We start from the raw sequence: 18,883 nt of genomic DNA on the forward strand, positions 1-18,883 counted from the left end.
CGGAGTCAACAATATGAGGCGGAAACATAATCAAGCCTTAAAAAGATAGAAAAAATCTTATATAGGATTTAAAATGTAATACATAAAACAAATTGTAGTACTACGGGTACTACGGGTTTAACCACTTTAGTACTACGGGTTTTAAATCTCTTTGCGTCACGAAGAAGGCAGGGACTCTTGGTTTTGTCATATATGTGAGACCCAATTTTGGGATCAACTGCCCCTAAGCTGAACGTAGGCTTTTTTGCTTCCTCGGGCTTCGAAAGGGTCAGCTAAATTCCTCAATTCATCACTCATTAGCCCTGTATGCTTAAATGTTAAAACACTAAATCATGCTTTTGCAAAACTTTAGTAAAGTCGGATAGAAAGATCAATGATTATATTTTCAAAATGAAAACTCCATTATATCATGACTAATATGTGCTTAATTTTCCCTTATAACCAGCTTTTGTACAGAGGTGCAAGTTACCAGCTTTCGTACAGAGGTGCAAATTTAAAAAAAAAAAGTAATTATGAATTGGGTCCATTTGAGTTGTATTTATTTTAAAAGGCCAATTTATAAAAATTGGCTAATGGGGTTGAAGTTGTACAAAGTCTTATCCCCCATAGCTCCGAACTCAGGCAGTTTCACATAAACCAACTCATTAAAAGCCGTAACCAATTTGGCTCGAGCTTGTTGCACTTATAAATGCACATACAGTTGAAAAGGACAAAACCTCTTGAACTGAAGTAGATAGGCCAGTTTCAGATTGTTACAATTTTTGGTGGTTTAAAAATTTGGCTGACGGTCTAGAATTTGGAACAGGCGTTTAACCTTTATTATTTATATATATTTTTTTTCATTTTCATTCTTCGAATAGGTGGTTATGTATTTGTATTACATTTATGAATCGTCTTTATATTTAAAATTTTAAATACAAACAAATTTTGAAGAAAATTAAAAGTAGGTTAAAACTTTATCATATCAAAAACAAACTATCAAACCACGAAACTATTAAATCTTGCTGATTCGGCCACCCACCCACCTAACCATGACAATTTTTTAGAGCGGCAACTGTATCATTAATCAACTCCACAGTTGGCAGCGAGACTGTTAGGCCATGAACTAAAAAAAGAAGATAAGAAAGTAATACCTTTAATAAAGCACCACCCACAAGTAATCCATTAATGTCTTCTTTTTTGGCCAGCTAAGCAGAGTTGCCCGTATTTACGATAATGAACACGACCACACGACCTCGTGCGAGCTTTGTTCCTGAGAATGAGAAGGCTTGGGAGTGGAAAGACTTTGTTACTATGATATATACTAATGATGGTGAAGCTCGTGAGTTTTGGCCTAATGATTGCAAGTAAGAATCCTAAAGTACTATAATTTTTCACTTTTCTACTCTCTTCGTTGAGATATATGGTGGTGCTTTATCACGCTACATAAGCGCCATGTAGACAGAGTGTTTTATAGCTAACTACCATACACTGGGATAAAAACCCCATAAAACCCCTCTATCTATTAATAAGAAAAAAAGAGAAAAAAATGTGATTGGCTCTTGAAAAGTGGTCCCCACATATGTAGCCCCTAACGCTCACCAAAACCATGGCTATGTCATCAATAACGACCTCCTTTGGCGGTGGAGGGGCGGTGTTCTGGGGCGCCATATGCTGAGGTTAGGGGTGTTCGTCAAATCGAATACCGAATTTTTCAAATTTTTATTTTTTTACTTGAATTCGTATTCGAAACCCGAATTCGAATAAGTTCTATTTAATTCAAATTCATCATAAATGATAAGTTATTTTACTTTCATTTTTTAAAAAACTACTACAAACAAACTATATTTATCATAAAATATAATAATATGCAAAATTAATTAACCATCAATATTTAATATTCAGATATAACACATAAACACAACACGAATCTAACACGAATTTCATAAGTCTCGGGTTTAGTCAAAACTGTATTAGAATACCATAACAAAAATATAGTATTAGAATACCATACCGTAATAGTTAAACGATGATTCGTGAAGCTCTCCTGGCATTCTTGATAGCTCTCCTCACCATCCTTTAAATTCATTGGATTTCCACAGCCCATGCTGCAACATTTTTCTAAAAGAACTTGAATTAAAAGCCAATATTTTTCCAAACAAAACATTAACGGTTGAACCGTACAAAACTTAAAATCATATTATAATGCAAACCTTGGATTAAAAGCCAAATTATTGCACTTTTGATCCATTTTTTCGAACAGTTGAATGGATCGTTCCTTTAGTAATCAAAGAATAAAAAATCCCCAAGCAAGTTGCTTTAGGGGACTTACAAACATACAGCAAAATTATAGCAAACTCTATTCCAATACCCAACAGTTCAATCCTCACATAATTAAGTTGTGCAGGCCCAGTTCACCACCTACTTCAAATCAACCCCAATCATTCTTGATCTGTGTTTTAACCGGTCAAAAGATGTCTTCTTTACCTCCTGCATGATTTTAGAAACAAATGGGGCTGCACCATTTTAGCATTTCGTGCTTTCCAAAGTACCAACAGGTGAGAAGAAACACTGCGTGAACCGATCGTTTTCCGTTGGGTGGGAACTCCCAGACCATGTTTGAAATGCAACAGTACAATGTTTAACCACAAAAAAAAACATCAGCAGAAGGACTTGAACCTGTGACCTTATAAGTTCTTTAACTATACTTAAAGACAAACCACGACAGAACATTCATTTACTTCTTTATAAGAGTTCACTTCAAGATATTTATGGGCTCACTCAATACTTGGTTATATAAAAAAATTAAAAAAAAATTGGCCCCCGGGGAAATTGGGCCTTGGCTGGGGGTGCGGGTCGCCCACCCCTAGGGCCGACCCTGGGGAATGCATTAAAGTTACGTTGTTGGTGTGAGTTTCAAAAGGCCGGCTAACTTGACACCAACTGTAAACTAAAATTTCTAGAACCATTGAGTATAATGCTACGCTTAAATAAATGATTATGGTTTATCAAATGGTCAACCTGAACAACTAATATTTTATTAGAAAGTTGTAAAATGAAACTTATAATATGCGTAAACACACTTGCATTACACTAACCTCCACAAGAAAACAAAGGGTACAAAGCCCTCCAAGCTGATTAAAAGAAATATCTACCACAATATTCTCCACCAAACTTATCAAATGGTCAACCTGCACAACTAATATTTTATTAGAAAGTTGTAAAATGAAACTTATAATATGTGTAAACACACTTGCATTACACTAACCTCCTCAAGAAAACAAAGGGTACAAAGCCCTCCAAGCTCATTAAAAGAAATATCTACCACAATATTCTCCACCAAACACTTTATAATCTTAACCTACAGTTAAATGACCAATGTTTTCAGTCTATTAAGTGATAAACAGAAACGTTAAACAAAAAGAAATGTACTTCTGCTTGAATGTATTGAACTTCCTTTACTTGAAATTCTGCATTCTCGTTCTTTTCTTTGGTCTGCAATAAATCACAGACCTCACTTGCCTATGAATCTTTCAAGTTTGGACTGTCGCTGAAGGCTGTTAAGTCGATATCGCTATCCGGTAGATATGTTTTAGGAGGCACAGACCCAAATGTAAAAACCTGCAAACCGATAAACGATTAAAAGATCATAATCATAATTACTTTTTGCCATACTTTAAGCTTAAAGTTACTATTGCACCTCCAAGTTGTAATATAATATTAACATAAAACACATGTCCAAACACCCCTAAATCTTCATGTGCATAGACCCTCTAGGCCTCTATTCTATTATGAAAACTAATCAAGATTCACATGTTTCTACATTAGCATAACTGTAAAACCATTAGCACAGAAATCATCATACTTCTTTTAACAAAAAATAAAGTCAAAACAATAAACATCAACAAAAAGGGAACAACCTTACAGGGAAAACACTTCATAATAAGCTGTTGAATAATCCCAATTTCATAACCCTAATCAAAACCAATATCAAAAGGTTAATTAAAGCATTCAAAACAAACATCAAATAGAAAATAATAAACCAAAAAAGCGAAGTAAAAAGCCAAAAAAAAAAACTACAAATTTTCAATTATTAGCCCTAATTTAACAGCTACCAGTTCCTGAATGTTTAAGATGAAATCGAACAAAAATGAAGAAATAATTATAACATAAACTCACCTTGCAGAGGAGGAACTGTAACCCTAAGGATGAAACGGATATGGATCACCTGAGCCAGAAGAGGATGGTGCAACAGTGAAGATAAAATCAATCGAAAACAGAATGATTGATCGATGAGCAGATGTTAGTTTGCATTTAGGGTTGTGATGGGATTCTTAGGAATCGAAAAGGAAAGGAATAACAATAAAAATCATAGGTGAAGATCAGAAAACCTACCATCTGATTTGCTTGACTGATGGAAGAACGGCGATTGAGGCTGGATGATTAGGGTTTCTGAATGTTTGAAACGTATGGTGTACTCATTTGTTAATCGGGTGAATGGATATCCGTTGGGTCGGATTCATGAACAAAAAGGATCCGCGAGCTTTTTCCAAGATCCGTCCATTTTCCCCGCCAAAATGCACTAGAGGGGCTAATAGCATGACACATCAGCAAAATTTATCACATTTATTATATATAATAGAAATAGATAATAGATGTATAGATATTTTTTTCCTTCCATAAAAAAACCCTTGGTAAGGAATAAAATTCTTAAAATGGAAGGAATCATATTTCTCTTTTTAGATTTTAATGCTTTTATGCGGATTACAAAAATAGTAACGTGACTTTCTAATTAAAAACGTGAAATTAGAAAATGCCATTTTTTATTTTTTTTTATTTAGAAAAATAGTTTTTTTTTTCTTAGTCATAAAAAAGTAAAGACTTTCCATTAACCCCAATTTTTAAATTAATTAATTAAACCTCCAATCCATTTCGTTTTCATATGGTTTTGTTAAAAGCATTTTTCATTCATTAAACCCATTTTTTATTCATCATTTTCCCATACCCAGTTCTTGTTTTTATTCTTCGATTCCCCAAACCCATATTTTGTTAATCGTCAACAAATCATCCCAACTAAACCGTGCTATAAGAGTGCAACTTTGAAGGCTAGTTGTTCATCACCATTTATTAACCCTAGATAAAACTGTAACATTTTGAAATCCTAAGGGGTTGTTTGTTTACCTCTTAACGAGGCTCTTAATGGTTCAGACCTCTTATTGGTTTAGCATTTAATGGTTCAGACTATTTGTTTCACGAGCAGATGTCTGAATGGTTAAGATTTATATAAAGTCTGAATGGTTAAGACCTCTAATCTGAATTGATCAAACATTTGCCTCTGAACGGTTAAGCATTATACAGGGTCTTAATGGTTCAGACCTCTTACTGGTTCAGCACTTAATGGTTCAGACCTCTTACTGATTTAACACTTAACCATTAAGATGTTGCCAAACAACCCCTAAATAATAATCACAAACTAATTACAATTTACACAGAGAATACAATGGAAATATTTCGTGAAACTCGAATTGAAACGTTTGTCTTAGAAACTCAGTTTGGATAAATTGATTTTCAAGAATTGGTTTGCAAAATTTGATTTGCAAGGATCGATTAACAATGTAGTTGATTTTGGATATGATTGATGAAAATGGGAAAGCTTTTTGAAATGATTTGATTTATGGATTTGAATCTTCAGTGAACAAACATGATTTGATTAGGGAAACACTTTTGATATTCTATACTAGAGTAAACTCATACTTTTTGAATCTGAGTTTATGTGGTTTCAATTTTGTTGTCATTTTTATCCAAAGTCAAAATCTTGTCAGATTTTTTAGTTAACATTCAGTTTTTTTTTTGGTCTTTTTCCTCTCTTTTAATGAAGGGCAAAATTGTCAGATTTTTTAATTTGTTATAATAAAACGTTAAAAAACCATTTTGCCCTTCATTAAAAGAGAGGAAAAAGACAAAAAAAAAAAAAAAAACAAAAAAAACAAAAACTGGATGTTAACTGAAAAATCTGACCATATTTTAATTTTGAATGAAGATGGCAACAAAATTGAAACCATAGGACCTAGATTCAAATGATTTGAGTTTTGAACTAAAATGGCAAAAGTGACCAAAACTTACGGACCATTTTGACGGTTTACTCTCTATACTATAACAATATCTATTGTAAACAGTAGTTTAATAAAGTTGATTTTTTTTGTATTAGTTTAGTTCTTTTGTTCTATTTATTATTTATTTTCTTTATTTTTATTTATTATTCATTTACTTAAAGTTAACTTTTAACTTTAAACATGTTTATTTAATCAGGTTGCTTATTTTTACTATCGTTTAGATTAAAGCCTACATGATCTATATTAACCCTTCAATATACTTGATAAGAATTTTTATTTACCTTATTATAGTCAGAGCCAACTTTTAACTCTAGACATGTTTACTTATTTTTATTGTCGTTTAGATTAAAATCCGTAAGGTCTATAGTAACCCATCAATATATCATGTAACAAACATATCATCCCCAGCACCCTGTCACGAAGCGCAGGATCAAATACTAGTTGAGAACAAAAGATTTGGGACATTTGGTTAATCCATAAATTTTAAACTATTATCAACTAAAAATGAATAACACTGATTATATATCAAAATAAGCATTATATTTCATTCAAGCTTTGGTTGGGTTGTCGAGATTTTTGCCTCTTAGAGAAAAAAACCAGGGTTCATATCCTGACATGATATGTAATTAGTATTTATTGATGTAGTTTAGAAGTAAGAGTAAGAATAATGTAATACATGCCGTTCTAAAATAACATAAGCATTATGCTTGACACATAATTAAATGAAACTATACTGACTTTAGATGGACAAAAAATTGATCCTAACTTTGGCTTAACAAATGAGAAACTTAGTTACTATTCTATAAGGCTATATGGTGCTAATGAGGTAGTGGTGGAGTAGTTGGTGAAATAATTGGTGTTCTTTGTGATCCAGGTTCGATTCCCACTCTCCTCGTTATTTTCTGCGGCATCCACGTGAAGAGCGAATACGGGTGGTGCCGGTTCTACTTAGATGGAAGGCGAGGTTTTACCGATTATTCCATTGTCGTGCCTTCGGGCGGGTGGAGGTCGGGTTTCCGCGCATCTGGGGAGAGCCAAGGGGCTATGTCACACCCCAACCGATGGCGGAAACATCGGGGCATGGCACTGAGCGAAACAGATTGTCCATGAGTATCCATAACAACTATTCATTACCAGATAATCAAACGGCATGTCCCATACCACAACATATCCAAATAAAAACAGTTATTACAAATAATTGTCTCAAAAACAAATACTGTTCCGACGACTCAGATTTAAGCGTGACATAACTAGACCCCTAGCTTGATTCACCAAAGCACAGCAATTCCTAACATCTTAAGCACCTGCCATATACGTTAAAATAAATTCAATACACATAGTGTAAAGGTGAGCATACAAATTTGATAGTATAATAGAGTTCGAAATAGTTTACGCATAACCAGCATGTAACATGTAGCAAAGTGAAAACTAGTAGGTTATTGACAGAGAAATATGCACAGACGTGACTGCGAATTGTAGAATGTGCAACAAATATCCCCACTGGGACACGTGAAGTAAATTAACAACCACTGTCCACAACAGGTGCTGAGTCCAAACTATAGTACTATCGTTGCTAAGGTGTCAGGTAACAATCACTGTGTTAACATAACATACAAGCATTCATCGAATAACACGTAACATGCAATAACGGTTAGCGTATAAATAGTGTTTGCGTTGTGTGTCGATTGTGATTTGAATATGTAACGTATGTAATGTAACACCTCGTGTTTTCGAAAGTCAAAGTCAAAGTCAAGATTGAAGTTAAAGGGAGACAAGATTGCTAATTGCGATCTGTCGCTCCTTGCTCAATTCCTGTTTTGGCTTCTTTGACTTGTAGATGGTATTTCTATGTTTTTACGTTAGTTATATTATGTAGAGTACTTATTAATAATCGAGGTTTATCGATATTTATCGTATGTTTTATCACTTAACGTATCGCATTCGCAACTCGAATTACGCGTTCTAGATATTGTTTTATGTGTGTGTGCCTTCTATGTGTTACTTGTGCATGTTTATTCATGATATTGTGTGGTGATTAATCGAAACACAATCGAAATTCAATCGCAATCGAATCGCAAACGCTAAACGCAAGTTAATTGGGATGATTGTATGTTAGATATAGTAGTTGGGATTAAAAGTAATTTGAATAAGAAACTCTATCGCATCGCAACGCTCGCAATCGCAATCGAACCCGCAAAACTCGCCGCGCCGTACACTCGAATCGAGTGGCCAGCCGACCGAGCAGCCACCCGATCAGGCTACCGCCCGATCGAGGTGCCGCTCGATCGAGCTGCCACCCGACCGGGCTGCCACTCGATCAACCAGCCTCCTTCCCCCCTTTCCTTTTATGGAAACCCGATAAATACCCCTGTCAACATCACAAACTTACCTTTTCTGCACCTCTCGTCCGACCAGCGCTTCTTGCCCACTTTTCTTCAGATTTCTTGCGATTCTTGTAAGTTTTCCACCTAAATCTTGTACTTTCTTGATCTACACGCACTCCTACACCTTTCTATCTTTTGAATCTTAACTTTTAACCGTGAAATCATTAGATTCGAGGTGTTCTAGGATGATGTCATTATGGTGTTCTTAGGAACTTCATGTTTTGGCTTCAATCCATTAAGAACAACTTAGATCTGAACGATTTCCACATAAGCAAACAAAGATCTTTCATAGATCTGAACATATTCATGGTGAAAAGGATTGAAAGATGGTTTTCTAACTTTCTTTCAACTCTTTTACACTCAATGCACTCAAAACCGATGAAATCGGATCTCGTTCAGACCTTTACTCGTTCTTAGTGTTGTGTTGGTTCAAGATCTGTATTCTATTCACGAGACCACCGATTCCGGGTTAACCAAGAACAACCGTCTTGAACCGGTTAACTGGTTGGACTTGGGTGATTCCTGTTCGATCGGGGCACTGAGGTCAAGATGGGGTTCTGTTGATTAGCTCGTGGTCACACCGTCTCAATAAAACTACAAAACTATCAAAACAACCAAGGAAGAAGACGATCAGGTCGACCAGGACGGAGTGCCGTCCGATCGGACTGCTGTCCGATCGGATTGCCACCCGATCGGCTTGCACCTTGGCCCCACACTTAGCTTTATTTCAAACTTCAAGAGATTTGAACATCGAACGGACTGCCGCCCGATCGAGTTGCCACCCGATCGACCGACCATCCGACCCTGTGATGTTTTCAACTCAACACTTAAACAATTATCAACATGTTTAATACACACGGATTGCCACCCGATCGGACTACAATCCAATCGAGTGACAAACTGCTGTGAACTTGTTCTCATTAAAGTGTCCAACCAATCGGATTGTCTTCCGATCGAACAGCCGTTCGATCGTCCGACCTGAAAGGTAGTGATACTTCTCTATTTTCAAAATGCAACAACGAAAACTTCAAAGACAAGCCAACATACAAAAACACATCCTTCCCAAACGAAGTAACAATCCACTCAAAAGGTCACTCGATCGGATGACCATCCGAGCGGATTGTCACCCGATCGACCGGCTACCCGATCGGATTACTATCCGATCCACTGACACTTCTCACCGATTTACGTATCACTTATCGTTATGCAATCGTTCTGATCAGGGTAACCCTACTCTCTAGCGCTCCCTTCAATCCATCAATCGCTGTGAGTATACTCGATCCCTTTTCGCTTTACGCACTTTTGGGTGTTACATACGTTACTTATTCCAAATCACATCGAACACACTACGCAATACTTAACGCTAACCGTTACCGCATGTTATACATGACATAATGAATGCTTGTTTGTTATGTTTACACATAGAATGCTGTCTACCTGCCTTAGCAACGATAGTACTAGGGATGGCAATCAAACCCGAACCCGATGGGTAAACCCGAAACCCGACACATTTGGGATGGGTTTGGGGTCGGTTAATCAGGTTTGGGATGGGTTTGGGAATAGTTTTTATTTTTTTCGCGGGTTTGGGACGGGTTTGGGATTTAGCGATATACCCGTTTTACCCGACCCAATTACCCGATAAAGTGTACCCGTTTACCCGATTGTATACCCGATATAATTTCTTGTATATTATTAATATGTATATATATGATACATCCATTTTTACACATATAGGTATTCTATGTTGTATACATTGTAGTTATTTGATATATATTTTTATAATAACAATACAAAATGTAACCGGTTAGTAGTTACCCGATAGATACCCAATGGGTTTTGAGATGAGTATACCCAACGAGTAATCTTTTTAAATTAACGGGTTTACCCGAAACCCGCGGGTATACCCGATACCCGATGGGTATTTACCCGCTAGAAACCCGACGGGTTTTGGGACGGGTTTGGGACAAGCTTATCTAATCGGGTTTGGGTTTGAGATTACCTAAACCCGTCCCAAACCCGACCCATTGCCATCCCTAGATAGTACTATTTGTTTGGACTCACCACCTGTTCACTCAGGGGTTGTTAAGGACAATTTGTTACATGGCTCACAGTGGTGAGTGTGTATTACGAACTGTCTTGGGCAGTCAACCCGCAGTCATTGGTATCGATAGGTTCATGTCGATAACTAACATGCCTCATTTTACATTGTGTATGTGCTGGTTATGCGTAACGATTTCGAACTCTATTATATTTATCAAACTTGTATGCTCACCTTTACACTATGTGTATTGACTTTTACTTTAACGTACGTGACAGGTGCTTAGGATGTTTATATGCTTGGCTTGTTATGAAATCGAGGCTAGGAAAGGTCTAGAAACGAATAAACAATTGTCTGTATTTGAAAATCTGAGTTGTCGGAACAGAATAATTTGACTAGATCTTGTCTGTAATAATTATGTTATCTTTTATGACATGGTATGGGACATGTTGCTTAAAATAACTGGTAATTATAGTTGTTATGGAAACTTCTGAACAATCGATGTTTCCGCCATCAGTTGGGTGTGACATGTAACACCAAAAAGTGCGTAAATCAAAAAGGGATCGAGTATACTCACAGATTGTGTTTAAGTAAATAAACACTCTCTTGGATTGAAGGGAGCGCTGAGAGATTAGCCTGAACAGTTAACGATAGCATAAGCGAAGAACGGTGCGTAAAACGGTGCAAAGAACCAAGTGTCGAACGGTAATCCGATCGGATGGCAAACCAATCGGATGGTCATTCGATCGGATGTCAATCCATTCAGATGGTCATCCGATTGGATGACCATTCAGTCGGATTGGCATTTTGTTTGGTAAGGATGTGTTTGTATATGATGGCTTTGAAGTTTTCGTTGTAGCATTTTGAAAACAGAGAAGTATCTCTACCTTTCAGGTCGTTCGATCGAACGACAGTTCGATCGGATGGCGATCCGTTCAGTGAGGTATTTCTCAGAGAACGAGTTCACAGTAGGATTGTCACTCGATCGGATGACCATCCGATTGGATGATAATCCTGTTGTGAACTTGTTCTCTGAGAAATACCTCGCCGGACGGATCGCCATCCGATCGAACTACCGTTCGATCGAACGACCTGAAAGGTAGAGATACTTATCTGTTTTCAAAATGCTACAACGAAAACTTCAAAGCCATCATACACAAACACATCCTTACCGAACAAGATGCCAATCCGACCGAATGGTCATCCGATCGGATGACCATCCGAATGGATTGACATCCGATCGAACGATCATCCGATCGGATTGCCATCCGATCGGATTACCGTTCGACACTTGGTTCTTTTGCACCGTTTTACACGCTGTTCTTCGCTTATGCTATCGTTAACTGTTCAGGCTAATCTTTCTCAGCGCGCCCTTCAATCCAAGAGAGTGTTTACTTGTTAAGCACGATTTGTGAGTATACTCGATCCCTTTTTGCTTTACGCACTTTTGGGTGTTACACACGTTACATATTCAAAGCAGAATCGACACACAACGCAAACACTATTTATATGCTAACCGTTATTGCATGTTACGTGTTATTCGATGAATGCTTGTATGTAATGTTAACACAGTGATTGTTGCCTGACACCTTAGCAACGATAGTACTATAGTTTGGACTCAGCACCTGTCGTGGACAGGGGTAGTTAAGGGCTTTACTTCACGTGTCCCAGTGGGGATATGTGTTGCGCATTCTACAACTCGCAGTTACGTCTGTGCATATTTCTCTGTCGATAACCTACTAGCTTTCACTTTGCTACATGTTACATGCTGGTTATGCGTAAACGATTTCGAACTCTATTATACTATCAAACTTGTATGCTCACCTTTACACTATGTGTATTGACTTTATTTTAACGTATGTGGCCGATGCTTAAGATGCTAGGAATTGCTGTGCTTTGGTGAATCAAGCTAGGGGTCTAGTTATGTCACGCTTAAATCTGAGTCGTCGGAACAGTAATTGTTTTTGAGACAATTATTTGTAATAACTGTTTTTATTTGGATATGTTGTGGTATGGGACATGACGTTTAATTATCTGGTAATGAATAGTTGTTATGGATACTCATGGACAATTTGTTTCGCTGAGTGCCATGCCACGATGTTTCCGCCATCGGTTGGGGTGTGACATTTTGGTATCAGAGCCATAACTATTGGGAATTAGGCAATACTCGATCTAGTCCGGGTCGATGTCTTAGAAACGACCTAGTCTATAGTCTAAGTACCAACAGACCGACTTGTGCATACCCTGTAGGGGTTCCGCACGAGCTTACTTGTTATTCTCGCTCGCACTCGCTAAACACTATCGCCTAGTGTCACGGCCCCCGACCCGGTTTGAACCGTTTCAGGAGCCGCGGGACAGAAATCCCGTGGTATTTAATTTAGGCGACAGCGGAAGTCATTTTATTTAAAACAGGATCTGTTATTATTAAAACTGCACGTTACATAATTTAGGGATAAAACCCAATAATTTACAATACGGTGATTTCAATGGAAATCTTTATTTTTCAAAACATGTTTCTTTATTTATTAACACTGAGCCACTTTTCTAAGCTGGTAGTGCTTCCTGGCGCTTTTCTTTGCTCACAACAGATTACCTGAAACATGTTTGAAAAAGGTTTTGTCAGCGGGGAAATACTGAGTGAGTTCATTCAGGTTTTAGGAAATGACCCATAGTTATAAATTACAGCATAAGAGCGATTACAATGGTTCCTATCTTATCTTTATCTGGCTTTCTGTCACAATGGTGACAAGTCACAATGGTGATGATGGTCATACCACTATTAGGTCAATGAACTCTAATAGTGATGTTCCTCCCTAGTAGGTCAATGAACCTAACTGGGAGAAATAGTAATGTGCACAATACCCCACTAACCAATAAATCAAGATATCCACGACTTAGTCCCTGTAATTATAACTTTTTGAAAATAATTTGGAGTATTGTAAAACAGTTGATAAAAAGAAGAATGACTCACATTGCAGATTTTACGAGCAGAGTTTAAGCCTTACTGATTTGCCTGTGATTAACCTAATTTAATTAACAATGCACACACACAAACGGGTTAGTAACTAATTCAGCAGTTACGTCAATTCACGAGATCAAACCCTCACATCGATTAACAAGTGCGGTACTTAATAATTCAATCGGATTCACAACGAATAACAGAGCATAGTCCGAATTCGAACAGCACTCAAATATTCAAGTCGAAATCACGACGAATAATCAAAGTACAAGCTCAATTTGAGCAGCACTCGGACAATCGTTGGATAGTTATAATCGATCGGACGTTGAATCGCAATAGCGATCGAGTTATTACCCTGATTGCGGCAGCACTTCGTGACCCGTGTGTGTTAATTGCAGTGTTTTAGCTCTATCTTGACGTACACAGTGAAATTGTGCGTCGTTTTAACAACAGAAATCAAGTGCCAAGGCCGGCTATTTATACACGAAATTGGCCACGCTTACGGACCGTAAGCCTTATCCCTTACGGTCCGTAAGGGATAAGAACCGACTATAGGGTAGCCCCCTACGCATGTAGCTTTGCTGAGTTGACAGAATGGACCAATCAGATTTAAGCAACAAGTTATTTTAGATAACTATCAACTAGGGTTTGCCCCCCTTGAGTTTTAGGGGCCCTGATCCTGATTCCGATTGTTCTGAAATTTTTTAGGGTTAATGCAGAATTACTTGGGTGTCTCAATTAGGGTTTTCTTATTGACTAATTATCGTCCTAATTATTGATTTTAGTGACAGTTGTTACATCCTCCCCACCTTAAGAAAAATCTCGTCCTCGAGATTTAGTGAAATAGATGAGGGTACTTTCTCTTCATCCCTGATTCCAGTTCCCAAGTGTACTCTGGTCCTCTCCCGGATTCCCATTTGACTTTCACTAGCACTAGTTGTTTGTGTTTGAGAAACTTAATCTTCCGGTCTTCTATTTGTAGGGTTTTCTCTACGAATTTCAGCTTTTCGTTTACCCCTATATCTTGAAGAGGTACTACCAGGGATTCGTCTGATAGACATTTCTTGAGATTTGAAATACATCATGTACTCCAGTTAATTCTTCAGGTAGTTGTAAACGATAAGCTACTGGTCCTATGTGTTGGATCACTGGGAATGGTCCAACATATCGTGGACTCGGTTTTCCTTTCTTATCGAATTTATAAATTCCTTTCCAAGGAAATACTTTCAATAGCATTTTGTTTCCAACTCGAACTCCGACGGCTCTCGTTTATTATTTGTATAACTCTTCTAACCGTTTTTAGCCTTTCCTTCGTGGTACTAAATATCACAATCGTCGTCACCGAGGATTGCCTTTTCCTCATGTTTAATTCTTGTTGCTCAAATATGTATCTTAAATTCTTATGACCCCTATGGATAGTAAACTTGCTTAGATAATGTTTCCTAATCTTAAGGGTAACTTGTGGCTTCTAATTTTTAAGCTTACAAGTGGTATGTCTTTCTTCGTGCTTTTGCAATTGCCTTGATGCATACACAATTACCTTTTTGCGTTGCATTACCATACATCCAAATTCTAGCTTTGAAGCGTCACCGTATACTTTAAAATCTTCTGTTCCTTCTGGTAAGGCTAGGATTGGAATATTTGTTAATTTATGCTAGAGGCTTCTTTTTGTTTAGGTTCTGTAACACCTCGAATTTTTATGTCCAATGATGTGTTAACACGTGTCATTTGTTTACACGTGGCACCTATAATAAATAAAGGACTAATTTTGACAAACCTTGAAAGTATATAAATTCGAGGGTTATAAATGTCAACAAGGGTAAATATACTGTATAGTAACCCTAAATAAATGCTTGTACCTTCAAACGAATAAATCATAAAACGTACGGAAGCGAAACGCGGAAGAAAGTGAGAGATTACGAACTACAGGGGCGAACTGTGTCAACATGTTTAATATTACCTCTGAGTGACCCTTTAACATTCCCAAGGCTTCGTAACAGTATTATACGCTCACTAGAATATACTATAAAAATTCCGCGAAGTTCCGTCTTAAAACGAAAGAGTTATACTCAAATTCGTATGAGAAGAGTTAAAAGCGTCAATAATGAAAATTAAGGCTTTCTGAATAATTAATAAACTAACCGGGGACTTAATAATGCGGGTAAATAACACGAGGCCTCTATCGGTAAATAACCGAGGGCCAAACCGCAAAGTTACCCCTTCAAACCCGAAAGGTCAGGTAAATCATTATGAAAGATTTCGTTATTAATGGCCAGATTCTGTAATCATAACAAAAGATTTAAAAATTCTGAAATCTTAACCTCTCGCGACCCGCGTGAAGGTTATGTTTAAGTTGAGGCGGGCCGCGAGCCACCTCAAATACGCGTCTGATTTCTTAAACTCAAGCGACCCGCGTTAAAGTGCATGGGAACTCCCATGCGGGCCGCGTAAAGTGCCCAGATGCAGAATTGTTGTAACTACTTGGCCTTTGGACCATTTGAACGACCAACAACCAATTAATGGGGCATGGGCACCCTACACTTGACCCATATCACTCAGGGGACATCTACCCATCATCATGATCAGTAGTAGCATGTTGTGTAATGATCTTAGGCCTTGTTCTTGGCTATAAATAGCACCATTGTGCTCACAACATTCATCACACTCAAAACTCACTCATCTGATCATTCCAAGAGCTCTAAAGCATTCCTCTGTGTTCTTAAGTCTTCTCTTAAGCTTCTGTAAGTAATTCAACCTTTGTGGTTCCACATTTGCTTAGTATTTAGCTAAAAACCGAACCGTCGTAAATACGGTTTGACATTAAAATAACTCAGTGATGGTTCAGTCTTATGACGAATCAAAAGTAGTTATAAGTTGGTATTTATGTGGGTAATAAACCTCTAAAAGGGTTCCCTCTGATCACCACTTTAACTATGTCAAATATCGAGTCAAACGTGCGGTTAAAAAGTCAACAGAAAGCTATTTTAGCGATTTATGCATAATCTGTAATGTATATGTTATGGAACCTGTTTTGATAATCATAAAACATGATAATAAGTATATAAACTTGTTTGCGCTCGTTTGAATCGATCATTTGCTATATTGAACCGGTTCGGAACCGAATGTCGCAAAAGTTTGACTTTTGCTTTGACTTCAGTTCTGACCCGTTTTAGTGAGGTATGAATATACCTTAGGACTCTCTTAGGACCAGGTCACATGTTGGTATAAAACTCTGTGGTCGGTTCATGAGTTATCCGAGTCTTTTACGTATTTCCGTCATTCGCCTAAAAGTTGACCGTAACGGCCTTTTGAAATTAAAACGAGTATTTCGGACACGTGAACGGACCAAAACCTTGCTTATTAAATTATAAGTATGTCCTTAAAGTTTCACGTCAATCCGAGGTCTAGAATGAGAGTTATGCTAATTAGCGCACTTTTAAGAAAGTTTTGTAATTAACGGCGCGATTAGCATAACGCCCATCTAACCCAAGTTTTCGTCACCAAAACTTTTACCCACTGTGGTAAAATAATATTTTGGGAATTTTAAAGATTTTTAATAATTTTTACCTTGCTCATAACCTGCGGTTATGGCTATGGTTCGGTAAATACCGAATACGCCCTTTTTGGCCAAAACGGGAGTTCTACAAGGTCTTTTGACCCGATTCCAGTTGCCACTGGTTTTAAATAATAAATAAAGTATTTTAAGCTTTATAAGCTGTTCGGGAAACTCAGATTTTCTGTAGAACTCGAAAAGCCTTTTTAAAGTCTTTAAAATGACCGAAAAGCCCCTACGGGGCATAATATAAAACTTAAACTCGTTACGGGCATTACGGAAGGTATCCTACTGATACCAAAATACTTTTAAGGTATATTGACTTAGGAAATAAGCGTAGGACACTTATGGTTAACCGTTTCGCCTATTTGCGCACACGGTACGGCTCATGGAACTAGTTTTCGTGCAATAGCCGATATGGGTCAAATTATATTATTTGAACCCCAAAATCCAGAGTATGGACTATAAACCCATATAAAACAAGTCACTGAACTTGTTGGGTCCAAATCATACTCCATTCTCGGTTTTCGCCTTTTCGCGCGATTAAACCATATCAATATATATCGGAACCAACCGGTCTAGGCTACGGCCATATAACGACCCGTTAGGATTCTAAGAGGTTAATTAAAACCTTCGTTCCAGATTAGGAGCCCCAGTAAAAGCTATCGGTGACTTGATCTAAATTAAGGATTTATACTTGCAAAGGTAAATACTTTAACTTATTTCCCCTATATGGGCTTGGGTTACAGTATATTAATACCGCTTGATTGAGCATTATATAATTCCATCGCTTAGGTGGTTAATTGATTAAATATGATCGGCTCATTTAAACAGTTTTGTTGCTTATAAGCCTTTGGGGGGTTTAATGACCGTTGTCCCGGATATCCTTGGCATCATTTTACGAAATGGCCACGACCATCGACATCCCGGTGTAGGCGTACACCCGGTATAAAGTGTCGACATTAAAATTAAAAGACGTAGCCGTTGGTTTTTATACTACGGTTTTACGCAAACGTGGTGTGTCTATAAATCTTTAACCCGGCACGACCCGGGCTACTGAACGCATAAAAGAACATGTAAAACGTTCACAAGATCATTATGAATTTTCCCAAGTTATAAAAGAGTTTGTGCCTTGTGCATTCAAATCAATTTTAATAAAAATTTTCAAATGTGTCAGTTGAATGTATTTACCAGTGTAAACTGACGTATTTTCCCCAAAAAGATTAAGTGCAGGTACCTAAACGAAAATTGGCTGGTATTAGCTCCCTAGCGTCGTGATAAGTCTCGCAAGCTTGATTGCAGTATCTGATGGAACAAATACTTTATGTTTATTTACGATCCACTGTGGATTTATTCAACCCCTGTAATACTTTTGATATTACAACCAAAGGTTGAAGTTTATATATTTATCTTATGCTTCCGCTGTGCATTATATAATTGTGTGGTTTGACTATATTGTTGCCAACATCGTCACGGTAATCCCCCACCGGGCCCACCGGTGAGACACGTGGAAATCGGGGTGTGACAGGTTCTTATTTAGAATTAACTGTGTTAACTTAGTTAAGGATATATCTATCTAAAAGAATCCTTAATAAACTGCCTATAGTATCTGGCTAAATTTACAAAATTCCTAATTTCCATTTAAAGATTGGGAACTCTTCCATTGCTATCTTAGCAGGATCTAAGTGAATACCTTCATGATTCATCACGTGACCTTACGTGGTTTATTTCCTGTAATCATAAATACTTCTCCGGCGGGTGCCTGGATTTTCTATAAAGTTCTTATCATCGAGAATTCGAGCATGGTTGGCTACTGACCAATCTATTCCTAACACAACATCAAACTCGGCTAATTTC

General features: G+C 37.4%; 1 long non-coding RNA gene across 12 annotated transcripts; it reads right to left on the reverse strand.

The window, feature by feature from the left end:
* Positions 1 to 37: 37 nt before the first annotated feature.
* Positions 38 to 4,548, reverse strand: LOC110878645. 12 transcript variants are annotated; one of them, XR_004867227.1, is made up of 9 exons: positions 4,375 to 4,548; positions 4,159 to 4,207; positions 3,905 to 3,953; positions 3,412 to 3,600; positions 3,248 to 3,340; positions 2,193 to 3,170; positions 1,994 to 2,100; positions 1,134 to 1,267; positions 38 to 302 (listed from the first exon to the last, which is right to left on the reverse strand). It is a non-coding gene; the product is annotated as an uncharacterized LOC110878645 (long non-coding RNA). The 12 variants fall into 12 exon arrangements; XR_004867220.1 differs by having other exon boundaries at positions 3,900 to 3,953; positions 4,375 to 4,547; XR_004867223.1 differs by having other exon boundaries at positions 2,370 to 3,000; positions 3,171 to 3,340; positions 3,900 to 3,953; positions 4,375 to 4,546.
* Between the last annotated feature and the right edge of the window lie 14,335 nt (positions 4,549 to 18,883).

Source organism: Helianthus annuus, chromosome 9 (genome assembly GCF_002127325.2).
Source record: "Helianthus annuus cultivar XRQ/B chromosome 9, HanXRQr2.0-SUNRISE, whole genome shotgun sequence".
Classification (NCBI taxonomy): domain Eukaryota; kingdom Viridiplantae; phylum Streptophyta; class Magnoliopsida; order Asterales; family Asteraceae; genus Helianthus; species Helianthus annuus.